Source organism: Theobroma cacao, chromosome 3, assembly GCF_000208745.1.
Source record: "Theobroma cacao cultivar B97-61/B2 chromosome 3, Criollo_cocoa_genome_V2, whole genome shotgun sequence".
In the NCBI taxonomy this organism is placed as follows: Eukaryota; Viridiplantae; Streptophyta; class Magnoliopsida; order Malvales; family Malvaceae; genus Theobroma; species Theobroma cacao.
Genome location: NC_030852.1, coordinates 7,498,730 through 7,526,721, shown reverse-complemented (window position 1 = coordinate 7,526,721; position 27,992 = coordinate 7,498,730). Strand labels below are relative to the sequence as shown.

General features: G+C 33.5%; 1 pseudogene; it reads left to right on the top strand.

The window, feature by feature from the left end:
• LOC18604411 lies at positions 2,142-27,990 on the top strand (annotated as a pseudogene).

Sequence of the window (27,992 nt, the reverse complement as noted above, 5' to 3'; positions counted from 1 at the left end):
TTTTTAAATCATTAAATATATATTTTCTGCTTACCTACTACATTTTTAGCAAGTTTTGAGATTTTTGACGAAAAATTACGAAAATGCCCCTATGAGCCAGAAAATAATATTTTATTGTTCTTATTTGAAAATGACTTATGATTTTTGTAAATGCGAGATTTAATAATTGTTGCTCACCGGGGAGATGCGGATGTTGATGCTAAGCCTTGCGGGGTTTCGATCGGCATTCGGGGTGAAGAATGTCTGTTAAGGCCTCGCGGCGGTTGTCACGGGCTCGATGGGGAGTTTCGGGTCGTGACAAAAGTACACTGGCAAAAGTACAAAGATTGTGCTTGGAGACTGGGATTAAGAGTACATCGACTCCTAGAATTGTGAGTGAACTTATTATCGTCTTAATTATCTAGAGTAGTTTTATACAATTGTGTGATTTTATGAAAAATGGGTTTAAATGGTAAATTGTTATTTTTTAGGAGAAATTGTTATTTTATAAAATGATTTTATAAATTTTCTGAAAAAATCGAATACTGGTTTTGAAAATAGAGTAATTGGAGACTGCTTGCTTGTGTTGTAAATGGTTTTAAATTGAATGGCTTATGACAATATATGAGCATGAATGGCTAAACTAATATTGGTGTTAGAATTATTTGTATTGAGTATTCAGCCTTGAGAGGCTAGGTTGCGATAAATTGCCATGTCATGCTAAAATGAATTTTATTGATTGGTGGAGTATATATTAATTATTCACTGCAGAGGGGATTCCGTGGACCAGCCTATTAGAGGGGCACGGTAAACTCCATTATATTCTTACCTCGAACGAAGAGGCGCATAGGGTATCTCTTGGGGTAAAGCTTAGGATTCACTTCACGCCAAACCACCACGTGAAGGGGAACTCAGCCAACGCCAAGGAACGACTGTATTTTTCTCAAACTAAAAATAAATTTTAAGTGTATACAAGAATTTTAACAACCTTGGCGGACTCGGTTGAATGCCCTGCGCAAGGTATCACCGAGTATGAGTTTTGGCACGAGCCAAAGTTTTAAGAAATTCATAAGCCAAGTTGATTACTCGATTTATATGGATTGATTTTATTTGGTTGAAATGAGTTGAAAGGTAATGAAATTACAGTATGATGACTTATTTCAATTGTCTCCATTTACTCGACTTTAGATAGTTTAGATGGTATCTGTTTACTTATTGAGATTTTATAATCTCACCACCCTCATTTCCTCACATTTCAGGCTCAGGGAATTCCATAGTTAGCTGACTTTGACAAGAACCTTCATTTGGACTCGAATCGATAAAAGTTGTAGGTTTCCAACTTCCAATGCATTTTGGTTAGATGTGGGCCCACGTGTCACTGTAAAAGAAATTTTATGCTTTGGTTATTTGCTTTATAGTATATATGAATATAATTAACTTTTACGCTATAAGAATTATGTACCGATAGTTTTATGAAAATTATTTTACAAGAAAATAGTTTATTTTATTGAATATTTTTATTATATTCAAATGGTCAAATTTTCACTTCAAATGAACGTTTTAGATACTTAATTTGTTTTCAAATCATTAAATATATATTTTCTGCTTACTTACTACATCTTTAGCAAGTTTCGAGATTTTTGACAAAAATGACGAAAATGCCCCTGTGAGCCAGAAAACAATATGTTATGTTCTGATTTGGTAATGATTTGTAATCCTTCGAATTTTGATATTTGATAACTATTGCTCACCGGGGAAGTGCGAAAGCTGATACGAGAGCCTTGCAAGGTTTCGATCAACATTCGAGGTGAAGAATGTTTGTCAAGGCCTCGCGACGATTGTCACGGGTCCGATGGGGAGTTTCGGGTCGTGACAATTTAAATTGGTATCAGAGTATGGTTTAAGGATCAGAGATTTTCGTTTTAAAGCTTTGGATTTTAAAGTTTTTAGTTTTAAAGCTTTTTTAAGAAATTCACACTGACACTATGTGGCCCCAAGTCCAGTTAAGTTAAAATAAGTTAAGTTAAGTTAAGTTAGGTTAGATTTAATAGAATGTATGCATCTACATATAGAAATCTACCTACTTTTGAGATGGATAAATAATTAAACAATTACTATTTGATTGCATATAGGTTTTAAGGTGCACTGGTGACATACACACCATGTCTAGAAGAGGTGGTAGTCCCGATACCTCTCATAGTGCTAACGAGAGATCTCTAGATTCTACGGCTAGAAGCAAATGGCGCCTTGATCTAGGTGATTCGGAAGATGGTCCATCTCGAATTCCTAATAATAAAATTCCTCTGAACTTAGTAGAGCGGGTTCGTAATAAGGAAAGTTTTGAGAATAGCAAGAATTTTGAAAGTGAGAGTAGCTCCGATACTCCGAAAACTGAAAGAGATTTTCTTTTGAAACAATCTGAAGAGTACCATAATGAATGGACAAGGAAGGCAATTGCAAGGGGAGATATTCGTCCTAGGAAGGGGGTGAGCGTTGTACGACATTTTCCTCCCGGTTGTGGAAGAAATGCTGCACCGGTGAGTGATGAAGAATGTAGGAGAATACAACAAGCCTGGATTGAGGAAAAAAAGGAGAAAATCACAGAATGAGGAGAACCCGGAAAAGGATCTTAATAAGGACTCTGAGTAGAATTTTTCGATAAGATCAGATTAAGATGAGGATCCTAATGACATGTGATATTTTGGTAGAATTTTTATGCTACTTTAACTCTAAGTAGATGTAGTGTAAAGGAGATAATAGTTATCTGTACAAAGAAGTAAATAGCTTGGCTTTTAAAAATATATGACTAGAATGTATTATAAAATGGCTGTTTAAGTAACTGAAGGTATATGGGAATCTTTAGTATGATAGGGATAAATTGGTAATATAATTATTGAGGAAGGTTATAGAAGGAAGCAATAAGGTTATAAATGACATTCGGAATGGATAATGTGATTACGTTAATAATTGTAATTTAAGCATGAAGGGGATTATTCAGTGATGTTATGACACTATGAGGTAATAGTTGGGCACAAATATAACTTAATGAAGTTAAATTATGGAATATGGGGAATATAAAATTTTGATTCAGTAAGAATTGCGAGAATAAAGTGAGGAGGAAGCTAGGCTGTTTTCGTAGTTAATTATATCAAAAGTCAATAAAATTATTGGAGTATAAGACAAAGAAGATAATTGGATAGGGATGACAATAAATTTGAGGAAAGTTGTAGATAGTAAGCAACTTATGTGTGGAGTGGTATATGTATCATGAATTTATTACACTGTATGGAAAGGATGTTTTGAGGTGGAATTTTATGAATGTGGATAAAAGTCAAAAGATGACATGAGATGAAAGTATTAATCTGGCTTAGTGTGTATGGCAAGAAAATAGAAGGTACCTATACTTATGGAACTCATGATATATATATATCTAGAAGGGAAACCACTGGTTGAGAATGATTGATGTGGTGACTTTGAATGCAAACAAATAGCTTTGATGAGAAAATTTCTAATAGCTACAGTACTTCAGCATTGACTGTCCAACGCTATACTGCTCCGAATACCTCACGCCTATGATACATGAGTAAGATGGAAGTGACACGATAATGAGCTTACAAATTGAATTCTGGTTATTAGTCATTGTGTTTTGTTATCTGGGAGTTTTAAATATTCTGGAGAATGTTTACCCAAATGAATTGAAAAACTTCTTTATTGCCTTGTATATAGGCATATAATTAAAAGAAAAATTGAAAGATTCTTGAAATGACTATATTGAGATGAGATACCAAATAATGAAAGTGTGAAGGAAGAATTACGAGACTGGTATAGAAAATCAGTTTATATAGAATATCATTACGAGAATTTGTAATATCTGTTTTGATACAGTAAAATGACAAAAGTTAGTAACAACATAAGGCTAATTGTGTGACACCCTAGAAACCTATGAAGATGAGTTAGGGATTGTATGGATGAGTACGTATTTATATATCTTAAGAGTAAGTGTTTTAGGAATATATAAACATCTTTGAAAGGAGATTCTAATCATACACAGCAAGTATGAAACATAAAATATTTAAAACTTGCTGAGAAGCCTAACGGCTAAATCACAAGTTAAGGGATCACATGCTGTGAGACATAAGTTTAAGATAGATATTCCCAAGGAAACACTCAAGAGAAGTTTTGCTCTGGATCTCGTTAAAGCAAGCATTAAGTTATGTGATTATAAAAAGAAAGCTGTAAGCTAAGAGTGATATTAGTATTAATATTGAAAAATACTTGAGGAGAATCTAGTTTTAAGTTTTACAATTTCAAGTACAATTTATAAATTGGTTAAGGAAGAATGATGTTATGTTCATATGAAGGAGTGGAACAAAGGATGATAGAAGTTGAACCTGAAAATGAAGTCAGATAATGAAACTTTCCTAATATATATTATGAAAATTGGAATTCAAAAATGCTTGAGGTATACATGATTCAAATGAGTTTGAGTCTTAAGTGACAAATCAATATCGTAATGCAAGAAAGATACAAGGTAATGTAGAGGTATGAAAAATAATCAAGGAAAAAGGATGACTCTTAGGAATTGTGGTATCGCATGAGATGCAATGATCGAGTTAAGATAAATCTTTGAGGCATCAATAGGACTATAAAGCAACACGCATAATAGATTATAATTCAATGGAGATGACATTGTGATGCAATGATATATAGTATAAGGAAACTCAAACATATAGTTGGAAATGATATGAATGATATGAAGTTATACGCAAACATAATAAGAAGGTTGACATGCACTATAAGAATTATTATATTGAAACTAGGATTGGGATACGGATGAATAAAGGGGGAATGTAGTCCAAGGTATGTGAACACATGGATCTCTATACATAACAAGAGATGTTGACATTTGAAAATACATGTACACATGTATATATGAAATTGATAATTTGACTAACTAAGGTGAAGAATTGTTCTCAGTAATTAAGAGATTTTGAAATAATGCTAGAGAAGGTCAGTGAGCTAAAGTGTTAATGGACATGCAATGAACGATTAAAGTTATGAGTGACTTTGAAGGTAAACCTTAGATTGTTTAAGTTCTTAATGGAACCCTATTAAAGGAAGGGTATGGACCAATATAAGATAAATGAATTAAGGTTGAGAAATTTGGTACAGAGCAAATTAATAAGATGATGATTAAGTATACATAAGTAGTATGATATGTGATCAAAATCGGTACAATTGAGATGAAGTTATGGTTCAAATTTAATAATGGTGATAAAGGCATGCTTAGTGTCTCGATATAAGAGATCATGGTTGTAAAAAGTATTACTGATCCGGTTCCAAAGGATGATAATTGCCATAAATAAAGCATTTAATTGAACTGAAGGTGAACGAGGTAAATAAATTGAATGTCCCCATAGAAGGAACAAGGAGTAAGATCATAGAAGGAGATTGATAACGCAACATCGACGGGAATTCGAGGACGAATTCTATTTAAGTGGGGGAGATTGAAATACCCCATACTTTGATATGGTGATAAATAAAGTTGATCGAATACAAATTGAGGTCAATTAAAATGTTTAAAAGTGATAAAAGACGAAAGGAAAAGTTTAGGATAAAATATTTCGCAAGTGAGGAAATAACAATAAAATAATAATAATTTTATCGGAGGAGAATTTGTGAGATAAAAGGCGATTCGGAAGTCAAGTGAGGCATAATAAGGTATTTTGGGTACCAAGGAGACAAGATAAAATTTTTAGAATAAAATAATATTTTATTAATGAAATAATATTAAAATATTAATATTTAGTCGGATATCAAAATCAGTCATGAAGAAGGATCATATGGTTGATCCAAGTGGGGGAGAAGATGACAAGCCCGACTCTATAAAAATATTTGTCATGACATACATGTGATGGATAGCATGTTTGCATGCTAGGAGAGTCCCGAAATATTTACAAAAGTCGGTATTGTACCTAGAGGTACAACAAAGTTGATTTAAGCCTCGAACTAGATCAAATAGAGAATTTACGATGAAATTAAGAATTTTAAAGTCCCAGAATGGTTTAATATGATGATTCAGAGTTCGAGGATCAATTTGGAGTCAAATCGAAATTTTCGCTATATAGGGGTAAAATGGTCATTTGCCACCTGGGGACAAAATAAAAATTTTTGAAAAGATTTTTTTGGCCCCATTTGACTCATTGGAGTATAATTTGACTTATTGGAATATGATTTGAGGTTTAGAAGTGAAAAATTTTACTTCCGTTATAATTCGGAGTATAGGGGAAAAATCGTAATTTTTTCGTCTCGAGGGCAAATCCATAAATTTTTCACCCCAGCACTTGTCAAGATCAAGGGATTTTAATTGTGGTAGGATTGGATAAATACCAGAATATTTGTGGTGGAAAATTACGAAGAAAAAGTCAAAATGTTAAAAAATTGGGCCAATAAGTATGTGACACATGGCATGCTTGATTATTTTATTATTTTCCATAGAAATCAGCCCATGAAATCCCCAATTCTCTCACCATATTTAGCCTAGGCAACCAGCAACAAGAACAAAGGAAGAACAAAGGGAAAAACAAGAAAACCTAGGTGGAAATTTAAAGAAAAAGTGAAGAAATCAACGAAACAAGCTCGATAAGTTAGAATTCTTTAATTCTCCTTGATACCTAGCTTACCCATGCTTTTGTTCTTGATTTCCATGGTTGAATATTGAGTTATCATGATGAATTCAATTTTGAAAAATGGGTATGGAAGAGGAATTGTTGTTGGAATAATTTGATTTTAGACTATATTAGTGTTTTTAGTTAGTTTAGCATATTTAGGAACAAAACAACAAGAAAAGAATTTATTTTCCTCCATTACCATTATTGGCCGAATTTTCTAGGGGAATATTGGCTGCTGATCTTGATGTTTATTTGAGGAATTATGATGAATAATGATGAATTATGAGCCTAGAAAAATAATGGGAATTTTTGGAGCAAAAATATGAATTTTTACCCACTAGGGGTATTTTCGTAATTTGCTACCAAGACTGATAAATTGAATCTCATTCATAGTCACTAAGGTAATTTAAGTATAATTGGAGTGTAGAAAGTGAGACGAATTGATTTGAAGTTAAATTAGAGATAATAGGCCGAATTAGGTCAGCAGCGCATTTAAGTAGTAGTCGGATAAGTTGTATATCATATCATGCATATATACCAAGCCTGAATTGATTTTATAATGGTCAAGCATTGATGTGGTGAATTATGTATTGTACATTGTGGATAGGTGGTGAGCAAAGTACACTGGTAAAAGTACAGAGATTGTGCTTGGAGACTGGGATTAGGAGTACATCGACTCCTAGAACTGTGAGTGAACTTATTATCGTCTTAATTATCAAGAGTAGTTTTATACAATTGTGTGATTTTATGAAAAATGGGTTTAAATGGTAAATTGCTATGTTTTAGGAGAAATTGTGATTTTATAAAATGATTTTATAAATTTTCTGAAAAAATCGAATACTGGTTTTGAAAATAGAGTAATTGGAGACTGCCTACTTATGTTGTAAATTTATGGTTTTAAATTGAATGGCTTATGACAATATATGAGCATGAATGGCTAAACTGATTTTGGTGTTAGAAATATTTGTATTGAGTATTCAGCCTTGAGAGGCTAGGCTGCGATAAATTGCCATGTCATGCTAGAATGAATTTTATTGATTGGTGGAGTATATATTAATTATTCACTACAGAGGGGGTTCCGTGGACCAGCCTATTAAAGGGGCATGGTAAACTCCATTATATTCTTACCTTGAACGGAAAGGCACGTAGGGTATCTCTTGGGGTAAAGCTTAGGGTTCACTTCACGCCAAACCACCACGTGAAGAGGAACTCAGCCAACGCCAAGGAACGGCTGTATTTTTCTCAAACTAAAAATATATTTTAAGTGTATACAAGAATTTTAACAACCTTGGCGGACTCGGTTGGATGCCCTGCGCAAGGTATGACCGAGTATGAGTTTTGGCACGAGCCAAAGTTTTAAGAAATTCATAAGCCAAGTTGATTACTCTATTTATATGGATTGATTTTATTTGATTGAAATGAGTTGAAAGGTAATTAAATTACAGTATGATGACTTATTTTAATTGTCTCCATTTACTCGACTTTAGATAGTTTATATGGTATCTGTTTACTCACTGGGATTTTATAATCTCACCACCCTCATTTCCTCACATTTCATGCTCGGGGAATTCCATAGTTAGCTGACTTTGACAATGACCTTCATTTGGACTCGAATCGGTAAAAGTTGTAGGTTTCCAGCTTCCGATGCATTTTGGTTAGATGTGGGCCCACGTGTCACTGTAAAAGAAATTTTATGCTTTAGTTATTTGCTTTATAGTATATATGAATATAATTAACTTTTATGCTAGAAGAATTATGTACCGATAGTTTTATGAAAATTATTTTACAAGAAAATAGTTTATTTTATTGAATATTTTTATTACATTCAAATGGTCAAATTTTCACTTCAAATGAACGTTTTAGATACTTAATTTGTTTTTAAATCATTAAATATATATTTTCTGCTTACCTACTACATCTTTAGCAAGTTTCGAGATTTTCGACAAAAATGTCCCTGTGAGCCAGAAAACAATATGTTATGTTCTAATTTGGTAATGATTTGTAATCCTTCGAATTTTGATATTTGATAACTATTGCTCACTGGGGAAGTGCGAAAGCTAATACGAGAACCTTGCAAGGTTTCGATCGACATTCGAGGTGAAGAATGTTTGTCGAGGCCTCGCGGGGGTTGTCACGGGCTCGATGGGGAGTTTTGGGTCGTGACAATTTATGTCAATAAAAAAATTTAGCGACATTTGTTTTAAAATATGTTCCAAAATATTAAAATATTAATATAAAAATAAATTTTAATATTCTAATTAATACATTTAATTTAAATAAACGGGTTAAACTAACTGAGTTTAGACTCAAATTTAACCTTCTAAGATTTTTTTTTTTAAAAAAAGAACTTTTTAAGATGTCCAACTAACCCAACTAGGAATGTCAACGAGTAGGGTACCCGAACCCTAACTCTATTAAAAATTAAACACCCTAACCCTATTAACTACCCAAATAATTTAAAAATTACTACTCTAACCCTAACCCTAATATATTCCTACTACCCTATAACTACCCTAAGCTGTTTAAATACCCGATTAAATAAAAAAATTATTAAAATCTTCTTCATGGGTACCCAATTACCCAATTAACTTTTCTAATATCGTAACTTCTCTTTAGATTTATATATTATAAATTTATATAAATAAAGGTATATATACTGTAATTAATAATTTTACGAGTTATAATTTTTGCAATGTTAATACAAAATAAAAAGTAAATATATTTATATATAAAGTACATATATATACACACACACGCATACATAAAAAATATTTTAATATATAAATAGTAATTATATTTAGTATAAATTAACACAATATATAAACTATATATATTAAAAGACATTACAAGTTAATTAATAATAATAGTTTCATGAATTAATTTAATTAATTATAAAGATTTGTTCTTAATTTCATGAAATTAAAAAAAAATATTTAGGTTTTAAAACTATTCTAATCTCAAAAGCTTTCTTTAAGTATATATATTATAAGATTATATAAATAATGGTATAAATATTATAATTAATAATTTTATAAGTCATAATTTTNATGTTAACACAAAATAGAAAGTAAATATATTTATATTAAAAGTATATATATAATAGTAATTATATTCCTTTATAATATGATATAATATTCAAATTATTTAAACATAATTAACAATCTAATAATTTTTTAATTTAAATATATTAATGTCATCATATTAATAACTAGAGTAACCATACTTTTCATATATTTGTTAGTTTTAACAAAAAAATTGCCTGTAAAGTTGGTAAAAATTGTAAATTTTTAATCTAATTATTAAAATAATAATAAAATATTTATAAATAGTAATCGAATTCGGGTAATGGGTACCCAAGGGGTAGTACCCGAACCTTACCCAAACCCGATTCAGGTAGTGAAATCATTACCCAAACCCTACCTGAAACCCTTTATGGAGTACCCTAGCCCGGTGTAACCAAGTAAGGTACCCGTTGACATCCCTAGACCCAACTCAACCCCGCTCGACTATCAAGACACAAGGTGTCAAATTGACCATTGGCTCTAGATTTGGCATGGGCCATCAAATGTTAGGCTTACCAAGGCTAATTTTAGTATTGACATTGTTGAGTCTACCTTGTGATGCTTTTCCACCATTACCAAATATGTTTGCAATGGGTTAGTAGCCTCGCATTAAGAGTAAACCTAGAGGGAGCCTTTCTTTTCACTGTTTGATTACAGCTTTACTTGTATTACAAAGGATAGAAAATTTATTAATTTAATGATTAGGTTTTATTATCACTTTCATACTTTATAGCTTAAGCATTAGATTAAGTAGATAATTAATACACAAATTAGGTTTAGGGGTATAGCAGGCTACATTATTTCTAACCCATCTACTTTAAATTTGTGTATAAAAAGGTTAGTCCAATCATCCAATCATAGGCTTTATTTTTTATCGAAGACTTTGAGAGTTGAGTTAATAATTAATCATGTATCATTTTAAAATTTAATCTAGTGATTCAATTTTCATAATTAATTTTTTTAATATTCAATAAATTCTTTATTATTTTTTATTTTTTTATTACATTTATATTATTGTTCTTAACAAATGTAGGTACCTTTAATATGTTTCGACTCAGTACTCCCTTCGAGCCCGTGACAACCGCCACGATGTCTCGATAGACATTCATTACCCATAATGTCAACCGAAACCTCGTAAGGCTCTTGCATCAATTTTACGTCTCTCTTGTAAGCAACAGTTACTAAATATCACATTTTAAGGGAATATAAACTATTTTTAAATCAAAAACAAACAAAAAGTAATTTCTGCTACATAGGGGTATTTTGGTCATTTTTACCTGAAAATTTTGAAACTTGGTGAAAATACAATATACAGTTGAAAAATATACATTTGTTATCTAAAAATAATTTTAGTAATCTAGATCATCCATTTAAAATGAAATTATGACTAATCAAACTAAATAAAATATTAAATAAAATATTCTATTTTCTTATAAAACAATATTTATAGAATCCTATATAAACAATTTTTGTAGCGTAAGAGCAAAATAAATTCATATATATAATAGAACACTAAATCAGATATACAAAAATATTCTACAATGACACGTGGGCTCCAAAATAACTGAAAATATACAAGATTGTAGACCTTTGATTTCTAAGGATGCAAATCCAAAAGCAACCCTCGACAAAATCGGCTATCTATAGACTGTCCTGAGCCTGACATGGGTAAAAAAAAAGGGGTGAGTTTTTATAAACCCAGTGAGTAAGCAAAGTTCATCTACAACATCTACAGCCGAGTAAATGGAGACAATTAAATCATCCCATCATAATATAATTCATAACATTTAAAACTCATTTCAATTCATATAAAACAATTACATTTCATCGAAATAATCAACAAGGCTTATGATTCTCTTAAAAACTTGGCTTGTGCCAAAACTCATACTCGGTGACACCTTGGCCTGGGCATCCAACCAAGTCCGTCAAGGATGTTAAAATGACATATACCCATAAATCATGTTTTTACTTTTAAAATATAGCCATTCCTTGGCGTTAGCTGAGTTTCATCCTCACGTGGTGGTTCGGCATGAAGTGAACTCTAAACTTACTTTAGGAGATACCCTCCGCACCTCTCACACTAAGGTAAAATATAACGGGGTTTATTGTTCCCCTCTAATAGGCTAGTCCACGAAAACCCGCCCTCTGCAGTAAGCTAATCAAATAACCCACCAAATCAATAAAAATTTCAACAGCATGACATGGCTAATATAATATTACCCAACCTATCAAGGTAAAACAAAACAATTTATATAATCCACAAACCACAAATCCAGCCATTCATGCCATCACATTGTCATAAGCCATCAATTCAAACCATATATATATATAGATAACAAAAGTATATAGTCTTCACGTACTCAATTTCCAAAATCGTTATTGAATTGCAAAACAATTTATAAATCTCATTCATTTAACCAACATTTAACTTATAAAACATAAAAATCTACGGTTAAAGTTCATTATTCTTTAAAATCATAAAAACGAGTATAAACTACTTTAGATAATTAAGATGAACATTTGATTACTCACTATAACAGGAGTTTGGAGTACCCCTATTCTTGGTCCTCGAATACGATATCTTTACCCTTATTAGAGGGCTCACCACCTATACATAATACATGACATGTAATTCAATATATTTGTGCCAAACTGTTATTAAACTATTTCAGGCTCTATATGAATGCATGAAATTGAATGAGAATTGTTCGAATAATCACTTAAAGACGGTGTTTTACGTGGGTTCAATTATGATCAGACTGAATTTGTATTCGACCTAACTCTTACTATACATTGTTGAATTAACCAAAACATCCGATTCAACTTCAAATATATTCATTACACTTCTAATATTCCAAATACACCAAAGTACCTCAATCAACTTGATTGTGACTTAATTCATCGTAACCGAAATTCATTTCAATTCCGAACTAATGTGCTAATCAGTGTTAACACAGTCCAATAAATCCATCTATGTCATTAAGAATCAAATCCAAGTCCATTCACTATGATTTTCTCATTATTGTTCAAGTCGTTTACTAAAGGAACTATACTTTTCGATAACCGTTTTCAATATTCGATACCATAAATCATCAATTACGAGCTAAATAACATGAAATACAATAAAATCCATCATCATCATGTCACCTATAACATTCGGCCAAAGAAGGTTGTTGAAGGGCATGTGATTTTCTTGCTTGTTTTTCATGCCAAACATCATTAAACAACTAAAAACACTAAGATATCATGAAATCTAGCAAGATCCATCATCAAAAGCTCTCTCCCTATGTTCGGCCAACGAGTATTCCCTCATGAAAACTTGTGTTTCAACCATAGAAAATGAAAAAGAAAGCATGGGAAAGGTAGATTTTAAGCTAAAATTGAAAAATCTTACCTTTGATTGCTTTGTTCTTTGAAATTCAACAAATTTCTCTTGAATTTTCCTCTCTAGGGTTTGTTTCTATTCTTTTCTCTTTGTTCTTTGCTTTGGCCGGCCATGAAGAGTGAAATGGGAGAGTTCATGTTGAGTTTATAAAGGAAGTTATAAAAATATTAAAGCTTGACATGTGTCACCATGTGATTGGTTTATGGTTAAAACTTAACAATTAAGCATTTTTTTACCACCACATGTAATCTCTTAATTATCCAAAGTATAAACTAATAATAGGTGAAATTCATGGGCTTGACAAGTGTTATGGTGGTGTAAAATTCCAATTAGGTCCTCTTGGACACGTAAAATGACTGTTTTGCCCTCATGTTCGGAAAAATGTCAAAATTAAAATTTTCCATTTCTCAAATTCAAATCATGCTCCAATTAGTCAAACTTGGTCAAAATTTTCATCCAACATTCCCATTTTGCCCTTAAGTGGCAAAATGACTATTTTGCCTCTACGTTATGAAAATTCCTAATTTGACTTCAAATTAATCCTCGAACTCCAAATCACCATATTAAGACATTCTAAGGTTCAATAACTCTCAAATATATCCTAAAATTTATATTCAAACTAGTTCGAGGTTTTAATCGACTTAATTGTACCACTAGGTATGATACCAACTTTTAACGATTCTTCGAGGCATCCCAGTATGTAGATATGCTATCAAGTACATGAATGACATGACAAGTATATAATAAAGTAGGGCTTGACATAACATATGGCTTGGTGAAATGAGTGATCAAAAGTTTGTATGTTCTTTCATGCACACTTGATATGATCATATTCATGCATGAACTTTTTACTTGGGCTTTGTTCTTTTAAGGAAATGGCAAAATGCATACGTGTTCATGAAGTAATAACCTTTATGCAACTAGCGAAACACTCCTACTCAAATTAAATCTTATCCTTTTGTAGCCTACAATGGGTAAGGGTTGAGGTGTCTTACTAATTCAATGTGGATGATAATAAGAAACAATTTGAGAAACTCTTTAACTTTTTGTGAAAATCGAACCTAGCATGTAAAAGATAGTAAGCAAAAAACTTTTAGATAGTGTTGTACCAATCTATGTTGTAGAAACACCCTAAATTAGGACACACGAAAGAATAATATTTTCAATGACATCCTATTTATTAATGGAATAAAAAAATCAATGTGTGTATTGTATTTTTGTTAAGAAGGCCTTTTAAAAACAAAAATAAAAAAAAAGAGCAAACAAGAGAAAATGTTGTCTTTCTTGTCTTTTCTCTATTTCTCTTGTAAAACAAAGGGACAAGGTTTTTGACATTCATTATGTCTTTGTCTCTAAAAATTATTTTAGTATTTTTTTTTATCTTTGTCTTATCTTAAAAGATTTCAGAAGAATATCTATTTTCTTCTGAAAAATAAAAAAAAAAGAAAAAAAATGAAAAGAGAGAAGAGTTCTTCTTTTAGTTCCCTCCTTTCTCACACCAAAAGAACAACAAGAATAAAAAATTTTTTAAATGAAAAATAAAAAATAGGTTAAAAATTAGGCCCTTTTTCATAAAACTAGCATGTTGCCCATGCGCTACACTCCGGATGCACAAAACACATGGCTTAGTTGAAGAAATAGACATGTAATGAGTATTTTAATCAACATATAGAATTGTTGCTTAACATTTGACCTACACAAAATATTTTGTTGCAAAAGATTGTATCTATAATTATTTTGTTGTTGCTGAACATTACAGCTACACAAAATATTTTGTTTCAAAAGGTATAGATATTCTATTTGTAGTCATTTTCTGATGTTGTTGCCTTCATACAAAAATGAGAAGCCTTTCTAGTGTCCAATTGCTAATAAGTTTTTTTCCAGTTAGTTATATACTACAGGGCAAACAAAAAGCTTGCACTTGACTGATAGGCATTTAACAGTATCAATGCAAGATTGTTGTCTTTCTACAAAAGGGAGAAGGTATTTTGATTTGTAGTTGGTAAAATAATAAAAGCTGAAATGAAGGCTTGTAGTAGGCTTAGGGGTTTTCACAGCTATTTCTTGGATGTTGACCTGTATTGCATGAGAAAGATTTTATGTTAGTATTTTATTTGATTGTAAATGGTAATAGCATTCGAAAAAATTATAGTTAAATATGTATTGAAAGATTGTAATCCATTCATATTAGGGGAATGGCAGTTGGTGATTTGTAAACAATGCCTAGAACAAAAACAAGCATAATAGCGAAATTGCCCTTAATATGATAAAACAAAAAGGCCCTACCTATACAGAAATCAAACAAAACAACTTGTGAGAATATCCACAAATTGTAAGAAATCCGCACCTTAAAATAATATCATTGAATTTCTTTTGCAGGATAACAAAAACAACTGCAAAAAGCTTATAAATATACATAAAACCAACCCAACTATTGATGGCACCAGTAATACCAGAAAAATAAAGCGAATAATAGTATGGACAAACCAACAATGCAGGAAAATATGGGAAGGGACAAATAATAGTATTGGTTAAAAATAATTATATGATTACAAAGTGAAGCAAACGAAAAATGTTGGGGAAAGAGTTGAAATTACCCAGTTTTATTTTTTTATTTTTTTGGTTGGTGATTGTTCTCCAAGACTAATGGTGGGCTATTTGTGAGGTGTTGTTTTGGGGAAAAGCTTTCTCACAACTTGGCTACTAGTTGAAGATAGTGGAATGTGATACTAAGATTGTTCAAGAGTCATTCGCAGCAAAATAAATTCAGGTGGGCTTGTATCACTTCTAGTAAGAGGCTGTTCATGTTGTTCTTATCACAATCATACAGCTTGAAGTTTACAACTCATGATTTCAATGTGTTTGAAGTGATACCTATTGTGAATGTCCTTGTTTGATTAATCAATGCTTTAATAGGTCCAAGCAATGTCAATTGGTCGATGGCTTTGATTGTTGCAAATTTGCTTATAGTAGCTCCTATGAGTTTTTCCGCTATTCGACCGAATACTATGGCTTACATCTGTGCTAAATGATCTTTTAGCTTTAGTTGTAAAGAGCATCTAGAAAGAAGAGAAAATGCAGAAAAGTGTATATAAAAGTATAAAACCAAAACTGTAGACATATTTTTCATAATCAATATTCTTTTCATAAATACATAGTTGTTGAATCAAAACCTAAAATGTCAACTCGAATGTGAAATTTATGGATCAAAAGGTTGTTTAGCATGACATAGTCATTTGTGTGTTCAAGTTATTAGAAAGTTTAAAGCATTCACAGAATTAAATTGACATTTAAATTGTTTTAACTGTCTTTACAATAAGGTGAACAGCTTCAACACAAAGCATGGCATTGAAATTCATAAAATTATGATTAGGTTAATATACCTACGTTGGGTTTGGTGTTTTTTCTTCATGATTTGCGCACCAACATTTTCCAGCACAGAAGCTCAAGGCAGTGCCATATTCATTGCATGCATTATAATACCAACCGTTGGAAGTATTAATGTCAATAATAGCAGCTTTCAATTTGAATTTTGTTTGTTGGAACAGGAAGAAATTACGAGTATATTTATTAACAAAAAAGTTTGTTCTAGATGCAGTAATTAAATGTTTTTCAACCTGGATTGTGGTTGGGTCAGTTCCAATTATCTTCGTAATGCTTGCTTTTTTGGCTTGCCTATAATCAGCAGGCTATTAACTGGTGTTTACATCCATGCTAACAATTTCCACACTAAACGGTTCATTCTCATACCTGCAATTTATATTTTAATTTACTATTTTTTTTTTTTGCATCGAATTGAAAGTATGTAATGAGTACATAGTACCTTTGTTTGAAAGTTGTAGTTTCTGGAATGTTTAAATCTATATAAACTCTTGTGGCTGAACATGATACAAGGTAAATTGTGTCTACAATATAATAAAGTTGCAGCTATAATTTTATAGGTCAGTGGTTTTGAAGATCAACAGTTTATATTAGTTTTTGGAAACTAAAAGTGAGTTGTGTTTGCAGCAAACGTACTCTTGTATTTTTTCACTATGGTTCCAGCCAAGATGAGAATGGGATTTATTGTTTGATTTAAAAGCTGCTCTTCATCTATTTCTTGTGCTTTGTCCGCATATAAAACAACTTTTAGCTTGTTCCCACTATTAACAGTAGATATAAATGTTAATATTGCTTAATATTTATTGTAGGTAAGTATGAGCAGAAGAGTTGTATTCATTTTTTACCTAAGATCTTCAATGAAAAGGTCTCATTTTTTCACATCATTTGTTCTGTTGTTCAGTCGAACCTTCTCAATGGTGGTGATGGATTTGAGAGCTCTAATGAAGTCTGGTGGTAGAAAAAGTAGTTAGTAGTGTGATATGTAATATTCATTATTAATTAAATGTAAATTTAGAAACATATTTTGTTTGATGATAATAAAACCAGCAAATCGGTGGAATGGAAATATAATGAATGAAAATTATCAAAATGTTGTTATGATGTTATTTTCCTATTAAAATGGCATCATAATGAACCCTATCGGTAAGTTGTTCGATGGTTGCAAAAGGAAGTAGTGTGCTGGATAGGGGGACAGAACATTTTTAATTTGTTCAATCTCAGTATTTCTTATGAACATTATCCTAAATTTTAAGGGAATTGCGTTAAAAGAGTTTTTTCTTTTGACTACTTGAATTTTTTTGATCCAATAAAGTTTGTTTTCTTTCAATTTAAATGCAAATAGGCATGCATCATGGCGTGTAATAACTTTTTTTAATCATGACGTGCAACATGTTTTTATACATGGCGTGTAACAACATTAATTTTTTTTCAACATGGTATGTAACAACTTAATCATGACGTGTAACATATTTTTGTATATGACGTGTAACAACGTAACCATGGCGTGTAACATGTTTTTGTATATGGTGTGTAACAATAGTATTTTTTTTCAACATGGCATGTAACAACCTTATCATGACGTATCACATATTTTTGTACATCGCATGTAACAACCTAATCATGATATGTAACATGCTTTTGTATATAGCGTGCAACATTATAACGTGTAATTTTATTAATGGTAATTTTATCCAATTTAGTTAAAAATAATTAAAATTATAAAGAGAGATATTTTTTAAAACATTTATCTTTAAGGGTTATTTTTAAAAATGCCCCTTTGCTCTTTCGTATATGAAATGCCACGCTAATTTTTTGAAAAATAAATAAATACAAGAAATAAAGAAAAAAATAAGTTGAAGAATGAAACAAGGCATGAAAATGGTCAAAGATCTGGACGTGCAAAATTATTGATCCGATGACATGTGAAGCTGTTTCCTTTTCTTGCTCTGCATGTGCAAATGTGATAAGTTGATTTATTGTCCTGGCTTTTTGTTATCGTATTTATAATATTAAAATTCATAACAGAATCCCAGGCCGTCTTTGTCAGCTCGGCGTTGTCTCTCATCTTCCTAATATTTCAATTTGGTATCAAACAACTGCCCTCGACTCTTCCCAATAAAACAAATTTAGCGTCACATTAACTGTTTCAACTCTTTAATATTTGTTGTTCAATCTTGTCCTCAGAAATGTTCACTTTGTTATTGTCAATTGCATAGACTCAACCGCTATCTCATTCCCGTTCTTTGTCTTCATTTTTCACCTTCTTTTTCATCTGTCACCCAGTGTTTCTTTGCTTTTGTTGTTCTTCATTGATGCTCCACTGAGCCCTGGAACCTACTCTAATCCCTTCCAGGTCAGTTTTTTTGCTTGTTAAAGTACTTGAACTTGGTTTATCAGCTTAATTTCTGCTTGCATCGATTCGTTTCTTTCTTCTTTTTTTTTTTTTATCAAATCTGAATGCTCTTTTCTAGTGTTCATCACCATTTTCAGTAATCTTAATTTCATTCAATCTAGATAAGCATAATCCATCTATTTTAAAATTTGATCATGAGCTAGCTTCTCTGCATACTGGAGTGGTGATCATTTTGATCTGTCTGATAATATTTGTTGGCTGCTCAGTGGATTGCACTCGGAGCACTTATCTATGCTAATACCATTATGTAGCTCTAAGATGAAAGAGAAAATTTGGAATGACATCATTCAAATTACAGGCATAGAATTCTTCCAAGCCATTGGCATACACTATTGGCCTTTTGGGATGAGATCTAACATCATAACAGGCTTACTGCTCTTTTGCTTCTTTGTATTTGCTAGTTGCTGCCATATAACTATAAAGTATCCAATATCATTATTAGAGTTGGTTCGTAGATTTACTCTGCAGTTCTGTCAGGATACTTGTTGATATCAGGCACTGTCTATAATGGGTTGTTTGATTTATTGGCTTCATGCTATTGGTGTTTAATTTATTCAAATAAATCATCACATACTGTGCTGCACTTTCTCTTAGTCACATTAAGACTTTATATGGGTGCATCTGCAATACCTTATTATAAGTGTTTTATTATGTGATATTGTCTTTTATTTTGTATGCTGTTCAGAAGGAGACATGGATGCATACAATCCTTTTGTCATTCCAAAGCCTTGGAGTAGTTTATGGTCGTTTGAGTACTGCTCCTTTATATGTCTTTGGTTCAATCCCTCCAAAGGATTTCAAATCAGAAGAAAGTGTCTATGAATACTTCTCCTTTATCTTTTGGACTTTGACCATTGTTTCGTTAGTGAAGTATGCCTTCATAGTAATGAGAGCTGATGATGATGGAGAGGGTAATGAGCTCAGTCACTTTTTAAACTAAAATGGTAGTGCTAATAGGATCACAAAATGAATTTACCTTTGAACAATATTTCGTAGGTGGTACTTTTGCTTTGTACTCGTTATTGTGTAGGCATGCAAAAGTTGGCCTGCTCCCTAATGATAAAAGTGCTAATGACGTTATGCATTATGAGGCGGGAAGTCCTTTGAGGACCAAGGGGAAATCAAGAGCACGAAGGGCTATTGCGAAGCATAAGAGTAGTCATTACTTGATGCTGTTCTTGGCACTGTTTGGTTCTTGCATGATACTAGGCGATGCAGTGCTTACTCCAGCTATTTCTGGTTTGACAAACCTGACCAAATTCTCAATTTTTGGGATAGTGTTTTTCTTATGGGTGATATCATTCAACTTGAACAGTTTTTTCCATCTTATATTTCCCTTTTTTGTTTTCTTTTACCAGTTTTATCAGCTTCATCAGGCCTTCAACGATCATTATCAGATATCAAATGTAAGAGCCAGCAGTAAGATCACAAATGAAAAAAGTGCAATCATACTGTGCCAACCATTCATCAATCTTCGGCTAATAACTTTCTGTGCTGTGATTTTTACAGTTTCCTCTCCCCGTGAAACAGACGAGTTCATGTCTAAAAAGTTAAAGAAATGTAAGTGCTATAAAACTCAATTTCTTTGCGTTGGATTTTTCATATAATTTTCTTTGTTTATATATATATATATAATATATATATATTGTTGTTTCATTCTTTGGTTCTTTTCCAAATGACTTGTTCCTAATTCTGTACACAATCTAAACTTATCCCTTTTTCTGAGGATAAATTTATCAAGATTCCATTTTCAGGATTGCATGTCCATTTTTTACTTGTAAGAACCGTACAGTTTACCTCTAGGTTTTAAACGAAAAATTGATTTATCCGTTGCTGATTTGCCCAATCTCTTGGCCTCTTAATTTGTTTCAGATGTATCTGTGCCTTGCGCTTGTGCCATATTGGTCTACCTTTTCACAATGCAACACTATGGGAGCCATAAAATTGGGTTCATATTTGCTCCAATTGTCATTCGATGGCTCTTCCAATTGTCATTCTATGGCTCTTACTTATTGGTGGAGTGGGTATATATAACATTGTGCATTGTGATCCAAAAATCATATGTGCAATCTCCCCAACATACATGTACACGTTTGTCAAGAATATTAGCGTGGAGAGTTGGAGGGCATTGGGAAGTGTCATTCTTTGTGTAGCAGGTTAGCGTAAGCTCAAGTTCAAGTAAATTCCAGTTGATCGCTCATATTCTGATTACTAATGAGCATAACATGATGGTTTGTGATACTACTAGTTTTCAAACTACATAAGCATTGTACTTTTTGCAGGATCAGAGGCAATGTTTGCAGATCTGGGTCATTTCTCGATGAAATCAATCAAGGCAATTAATCTTGGTGGCATCTTGGCACTGCTATGCGTCATGCATATTTAGATTGGCAACTTTTTTCTTGTCTCTGTTGCAGATGACATTTATCAGCTTGATCTACCCATTTCTTATTTTATGTTATGAGGGTCAAGCCGCATTCATCTCCCATACACTCCCCAAAGAACAACTCTGATGTTCCAGAAGATTATAATCATCTTTATAAATCTGTACCTAGTATCTTGTTCACCTGCTTTCTACTCTGTGCTTGTTGGATGCTTTAAATTGACACTTTCATTGCTAACTAAAGAATGGATGGCATTGCAGAACATGTTCACCATGTCTTCATAATTTTATCTCTACTTGCTTCTGCCATCGGAAGCCAGGCGACCATAACAGCATGTTTTCGTTAAGTTAATACTTGCATGATAATGTACACTTGTCAAGCTTTTGTTATACCTTGCTTCATTGTAGTGGTCATTAGTCATGCATGTTTTCTACTAATTCCATCTCCTATGTGTATAGCTGCATGAGTTTGTTGTCTTTATGCCATAACACTTGTGTCTATAGTATGTTACAAGTGTTAATCATGCCTACTGCATATTTAACTTGTACTTTAATCTGATCAATGAAGCAGACTTGCAGTTTCTTGTAACCATCGATAGTCTTTCTTTCAAGTTTTGTAAGCCTTTCTGTTTTAGTTTTATAACAGAGTATCTTTGACAACTTGTTCTCTGTTAAAGACTAGAAATATAACATGGTATCAGAGCTCTTGCAAATATAAGATCTCAGTTGGACCTGAAATACCAAAAAAAAAAAAAAACCACCATACATCTAAAGTCAAGCCACCATTCTTCAAATTTCTCAACCTTCAATAATATGTCGACTCCCACTGTTTCTCACCCATCTCTACCAATCTTTGATGGCAAAAATTACTCAGTGTGGGCCGTTAAGATGGAGGCCTATCTCAGAGGATATGACCTCTGGAATGCCATAGAATCTGAGGAAGAGCCACTTGCGTTGAGAGATAATGCAACAATTACTCAGATAAAACAGTATTCTGAAGAGGTAGCAAAGCGATACAGGGCTTTGTCCTTCATCCATGCAGCTGTGTCTGAGACAATATTTAGCAGAATCATGGGTTGCAAGACTGCAAAGCAAGCATGGAACAAAATCCAGGAGGAGTTTCAGGGCTCTGCAAGAACAAAACAAATGCGAGCTCAAAATCTTCGAAGAGAGTTTGAGCTTCTCAGAATGAAAGACAATCAATCTGTCATGGATTATACTAATCAAGTTATGCGTCTGGTAAATCAGATTCGCATGCTAGGTGAAGACTTGCAAGAGGTACGGATTGTTGAAAAAATTCTTAACAGTGTTCCAGAAAAATTTGAAGCAACAGTGTCCTCTTTAAAGCAAACTAAAGACTTGACTCAACTCACTGTTACTGAGCTAGTGAGTGCACTTGAAGCTTATGAACAGAGGAGAATTGCACGTCAAGATGCTACTGTGGAGGGTGCATTAGTTGCTAAACACAAAGGGAAAGGCAACATTGATTCTGGCTCTAAGAAAAATTTCAAAGAGAAAGATAAAAAGCCTTACCAACCAAGTCATTCATCCAGCAAAACAAACAAGTTTAAAATGTGTTCTTATTGCAAGAAACGGAACCATGCAGAAGAACACTGCTGGTTTAGGCCAGATGCTAAATGCAAAGCTTGCAGTGAAGTTGGTCACATGGAGAAAGTTTGTAAGAACAAACAAACTGCACTAGAAAAACCAACAAAGGAGACTGAAAAAGCTGAATGGCTAAAGAAACCTTGTTTATGGCACTGACAAATTCTCATCAAGTTGATAATCTTCAATGGCTGCTCGATAGTGGATGCTCCAATCATATGACTCCTTTTGAAGCTATGTTTGTTGATTTGGACAAGAATTATAGCTCACAAGTTAAAATAGGCAACAGGCTTTACCTACATGCGGTAGGAAAAGGGACAGTCAGTGTGCAAGCTTGTTCTGGCACTAAGCACATCTCTGAGGTTCTTTTAGTTCCAACCATCACTCAAAATCTGTTGAGTGTTGGACAAATGGTGGAAAACTCTTATGTTTTACTGTTTCAAGATTCTGCATGTACTATCTATGAACCCACAGGTGATTATTTGATGACTATTCCAATGAGAAACAGAATCTTCTCCCTAAATTGGAATGATTCCTGCATGCAAGCAACCACAGTTGTTGATGAGACAAACTTATGGCATAAGCGGCTTGGGCACTGCAACTATCCCTCTCTTAATCAAGTAAGTTCTACTGGTTTACTTGATAACTTACCTAAATTGTCTAACAAAGGTCCAGTTTGCAGTGCATGTCAATTTGGGAAGTTGTCAAGGAAGCCCTATCCTCCAGCCAGTAGGAATCGAGCGAGAATCAAGCTTGAATTGGTTCATACTGATGTAGCAGGTCCTATGAAAGTTGAGTCATTGGTTGGCAGTAGGTTCTACTTAATATTCATTGATGATATGTCTAGATTTTGTTGGATTTATTTCCTGAAAGCAAAATCTGAAGTATTTGAAATGTTCTTGAAGTTTAAGGCCAAAGTAGAGCTTGAGACAGGTTGCAAGATAAAGACCTTGAGGTCTGATAATGGAGGTGAATATACCTCGAATGAGTTTTCTGAATTTCTCCTGCGTACTGGAATTTCTCATCAACTCACTGCACCATACTCTCCTCAACAGAATGGTGTTTTTGAGAGAAAGAATAGAACAATACTTGAAATGTGCAGATGTTTGTTGTTTGAGAAGAATTTGCCCAAGAAATTTTGGGCAGAAGCTACTAGCACAGCAGTATATCTGCTCAACTTGCTTCCTACTAAAGCCTTAATGAACAAAACTCCATTTGAAGCTTGGCATGGCTTTAGACCATCTGTTGATCATCTTCGAATGTTTGGGAGCATTTGCTACTGTCATGTGCCAGACACACAGCGTGATAAGCTTCAACAAAAAGCTCACAGGGGTATTTTCATAGGCTACAGCACACAGTCAAAGGCCTATCGAATTTATCTACCAGAAAATGACAAAATAATTATTAGCATAAATGTTACATTTGATGAAGCTTCCAACTGGAATTGGAACATACAAACTACTGCCAATAATCAGGTGCCTGCTCCTATCTTTGTGAATACAGATGTGCAAGAAAATGATGTGGTTGCTGATGAACCAATTTCTGATGATAACATTGATGATGAGCCTGTGAGAGGGTCACGGTCCATTTATGATATTTATCATAGTAGCTTTGTGGCCATAGTAGAGCCAAACACATTTGCAGAGGCCATGCAACATCCTGAGTGGATAAATGTTATGTTTGATGAACTGGAAGTGATTAACAAAAATCAAACTTGGAGCTTGGTTGACAGACCATCAAACCAACATGTTCTTCAAGTCAAGTGGGTGTATAAGAGGAAACTAAATCCTGATGGGAGCTTAAACAAGTACAAAGCTCGCTTAGTCGTGAAAGGGTTCAGTCAAATACCAGGTTTGGATTATACTGAAACTTATGCTCTTGTTGCTCGCTATGATACAATTCGTTTACTGCTTGCTTTATCTGCTGCTGTGGGTTGGAAGGTGCATCATTTAGATGTCAAATCTGCCTTCTTGAATGGAGTACTTGAAGAAGAAATTTATGTTGAGCAGCCTGAAGGGTTCAAGTTGTTAGCTGATCAAGACAAAGTCTACAAGCTTCACAAAGCTTTATACGGCTTAAAGCATGCTCCCAGAAGCTGGTACAGCAAAATTGACAGTTATTTATCCAAGCAAGGCTTTGTGAAAAGTTATAATGAAGCTACTCTCTTCATTTTGAGTACCAAAGATCAGCAACTAATTGTCTCCTTATATGTTGATGACCTTTTGGTTACTGGAGGAGATAATGCTACCTTGAATAAATTCAAGAAGGAAATGCAAGATGAATTCGATATGACAGACTTGGGTCCAATGAGTTATTTTCTTGGGCTGCAAATTTCACAATCTGTTGAAGGCATTCGATTGTCACAAAGAAAGTATGTCTATGAAGTGTTGAAGAGATTTGGAATGAGCCAATGTAAGTCTACTTCAACTCCTTTAGTTGTTAATGACAAACTTTCAGTTGATAGTGGAATTAAGCTTTAAAATCCATCTGCTTACAGAAGTTTAATTGGAAGCCTTCTATACATTTGCTCCTCGAGACCAGATATTATGTTCTCTGTGAGTTTTCTTTCCAGGTTTATACAGGAGCCTACTAATCTGCACTATGCTGCTGGTAAACGAATTCTAAGTTATCTTAAAGGAACCTTGGATTATGAAATTCATTTCACAATAAAGCAGGACTTCAAACTCACTGGTTTCTCAGATAGTGATTGGGGAGGAAACTTAGATGACTCTAAAAGTACTTCTGGCTATGTGTTTACACTTGGAAATGGAGTATTCTCATGGAATTCCCACAAGCAATCAGTGGTTGCTCAATCCTCATCTGAAGCTGAATATATTTCAGCTGCTGAAGCTTCAAACCAGGCTGTTTGGTTGAGAAAACTACTTGATGACTTGTATTTTCCTCAGACTCAAGCAACTAACATGTTCATTGACAACAAGTCAGCAATTGCCATCATCAAAAATCCTGTGTATCATGGGAAGACAAAGCACATTAGGATTAAATTCCATGCCATTCGTGATGCTGAAAAGAATGGAGATGTCGTCTTCCACCATTGCAATTCTGATAGGCAACTAGCTGATATAATGACCAAGACACTGCCAAAGCCAAAATTTGAGAGTCTTAGAAGCACACTCAGTGTATATGCAAGTATTAAGGAGGAGTGTTAAGTTAATACTTGCATGATAATGTACACTTGTCAAGCTTTTGTTATACCTTGCTTCATTGTAGTGGTCATTAGTCATGCATGTTTTCTACTAATTCCATCTCCTACGTGTATAGCTGCATGAGTTTGTTGTCTTTATGCCATAACACCTGTGTCTATAGTATGTTACAAGTGTTAATCATGCCTACTGCATATTTAACTTGTACTTTAATCTGATCAATGAAGCAGACTTGCAGTTTCTTGTAACCATCGATAGTCTTTCTTTCAAGTTTTGTAAGCCTTTCTGTTTTAGTTTTATAACAGAGTATCTTTGACAACTTGTTCTCTGCTAAAGACTAGAAATATAACAGTTTTTCCATTATAAACCAGTGCCATGCCCTTGGTTGTTTCCCCAGAGTCAAAGTTATTCATACATGGAGTAAGATACATGGCTAGGTTTATATTCCAGATGTCAACTGGATACTAATGGTTCTTAGCATTGGTGTTACTATAGGTTTCCATGACATTGTTCGAATTGGAAATGCATCAAGTAACTCTGCTAGACATCATCCTCTTTCTCTACAAAATTGTTGAGATATAAACAGTACTAGGAAAAGTGTATAGAGTATGAATGGTTTGTACATATAAAGAATAATTGAGTGCTAAGAGTAGGGAAAGTGTATTGATTGAAATGTATCCTATATTTTGTATCAAGTTTGTGATACTGTCCTATCAGTAAATTAGTAGCACTTTATTGAACAAAAAAAAAACGAATAATAAATGCTTCAAGGAAGCCAGATGTTTGAATGGTATAGTTCTGTTAGATCTAATAAACATGGGTTTATTTCTTGCAGGTATGGCTTTAGTCTCTGGCATGCTTGTAACAACTTGTGTAATGTCACTTGTGATTGCTCTGTATTGGGAAAAGAGTTTGCTGGCATCAGCTTGCTTTTTAATGTTCTTTGGCTCCATAGAGCCCATGTATCTATCATCCAGCATGTTAAACTTTCTCAAGGGAGCTTGGTACCTAGTTGTTCTTTTGGTCCTGTCCTTGACTATCATGGTTGCATGGCATTATGGAACAATGAAGAAATACGAGTTTGACTTAGAAAACAAGTTGTCCATGGAATGGCTTACAAATCTTAGCCCAGGTCTTGGAGTTTCCAGGGTACCTGGAATTGGCTTTATCTACACAGACATAGTGACAGGAATCCCAACTTTTTTCTCCCATTTCATCACAAACCTCCTTGCCTTTCATCAAGTGCTGATTTTTGTGTCCTTCAAGTCTCTACCAGTTCCTTATGTTTCCCCAGATAGGCGGTATCTAATCGGTAGAGTTGGACCTAGAGAATATAAAATCTATCGATGCATTGTACGGTATGGATTTGTGATCATATCAGGGACACAGACGACTTTGAGGAACAGATCATTGGCTCGATTGGAGAGTTTATTTCATTGGAAGAACATCATTTTGAGTCCTTGATGTCGCCTGAAGGAAGAATGATTGTTGTTGGAAGACATTTGCCTGAAGAGAGTGCTCTAATATCCTTACACGATACCTACCTAGGTATGGGAGGCGCAGGCTCAGCCAATGCAGAACCTCAGATGAAAGTGAGGAGTCCAGTGGGTGAGGCAGATAACGAAGGCAAGAGGAAAAAGAAGGTTCAGTTTATGCTGCCTACTAATAGTCCAAAAATGCGTGTGCCTGTGAGGGGGGAGCTACAAGAATTAATTGACGCCAGGGAGAGCGGCACTGCATATTTCTTGGGCCAGTCACATTTAGCAGTGCGCAATGGCTCAAACTTACTCAAGCAATTCCTCATCATGACCTATGTTTTCTTTGACAAAAATTGTAGAGAGCCCCATGTGGCATTAAACATTCCTCATGCAGCTCTTGTGGAGGTCGGTATGGTCTATACTATATAATTGTAGAGTCCGATGTCTGTGCATCAAGAGAAAAATAATAGTATA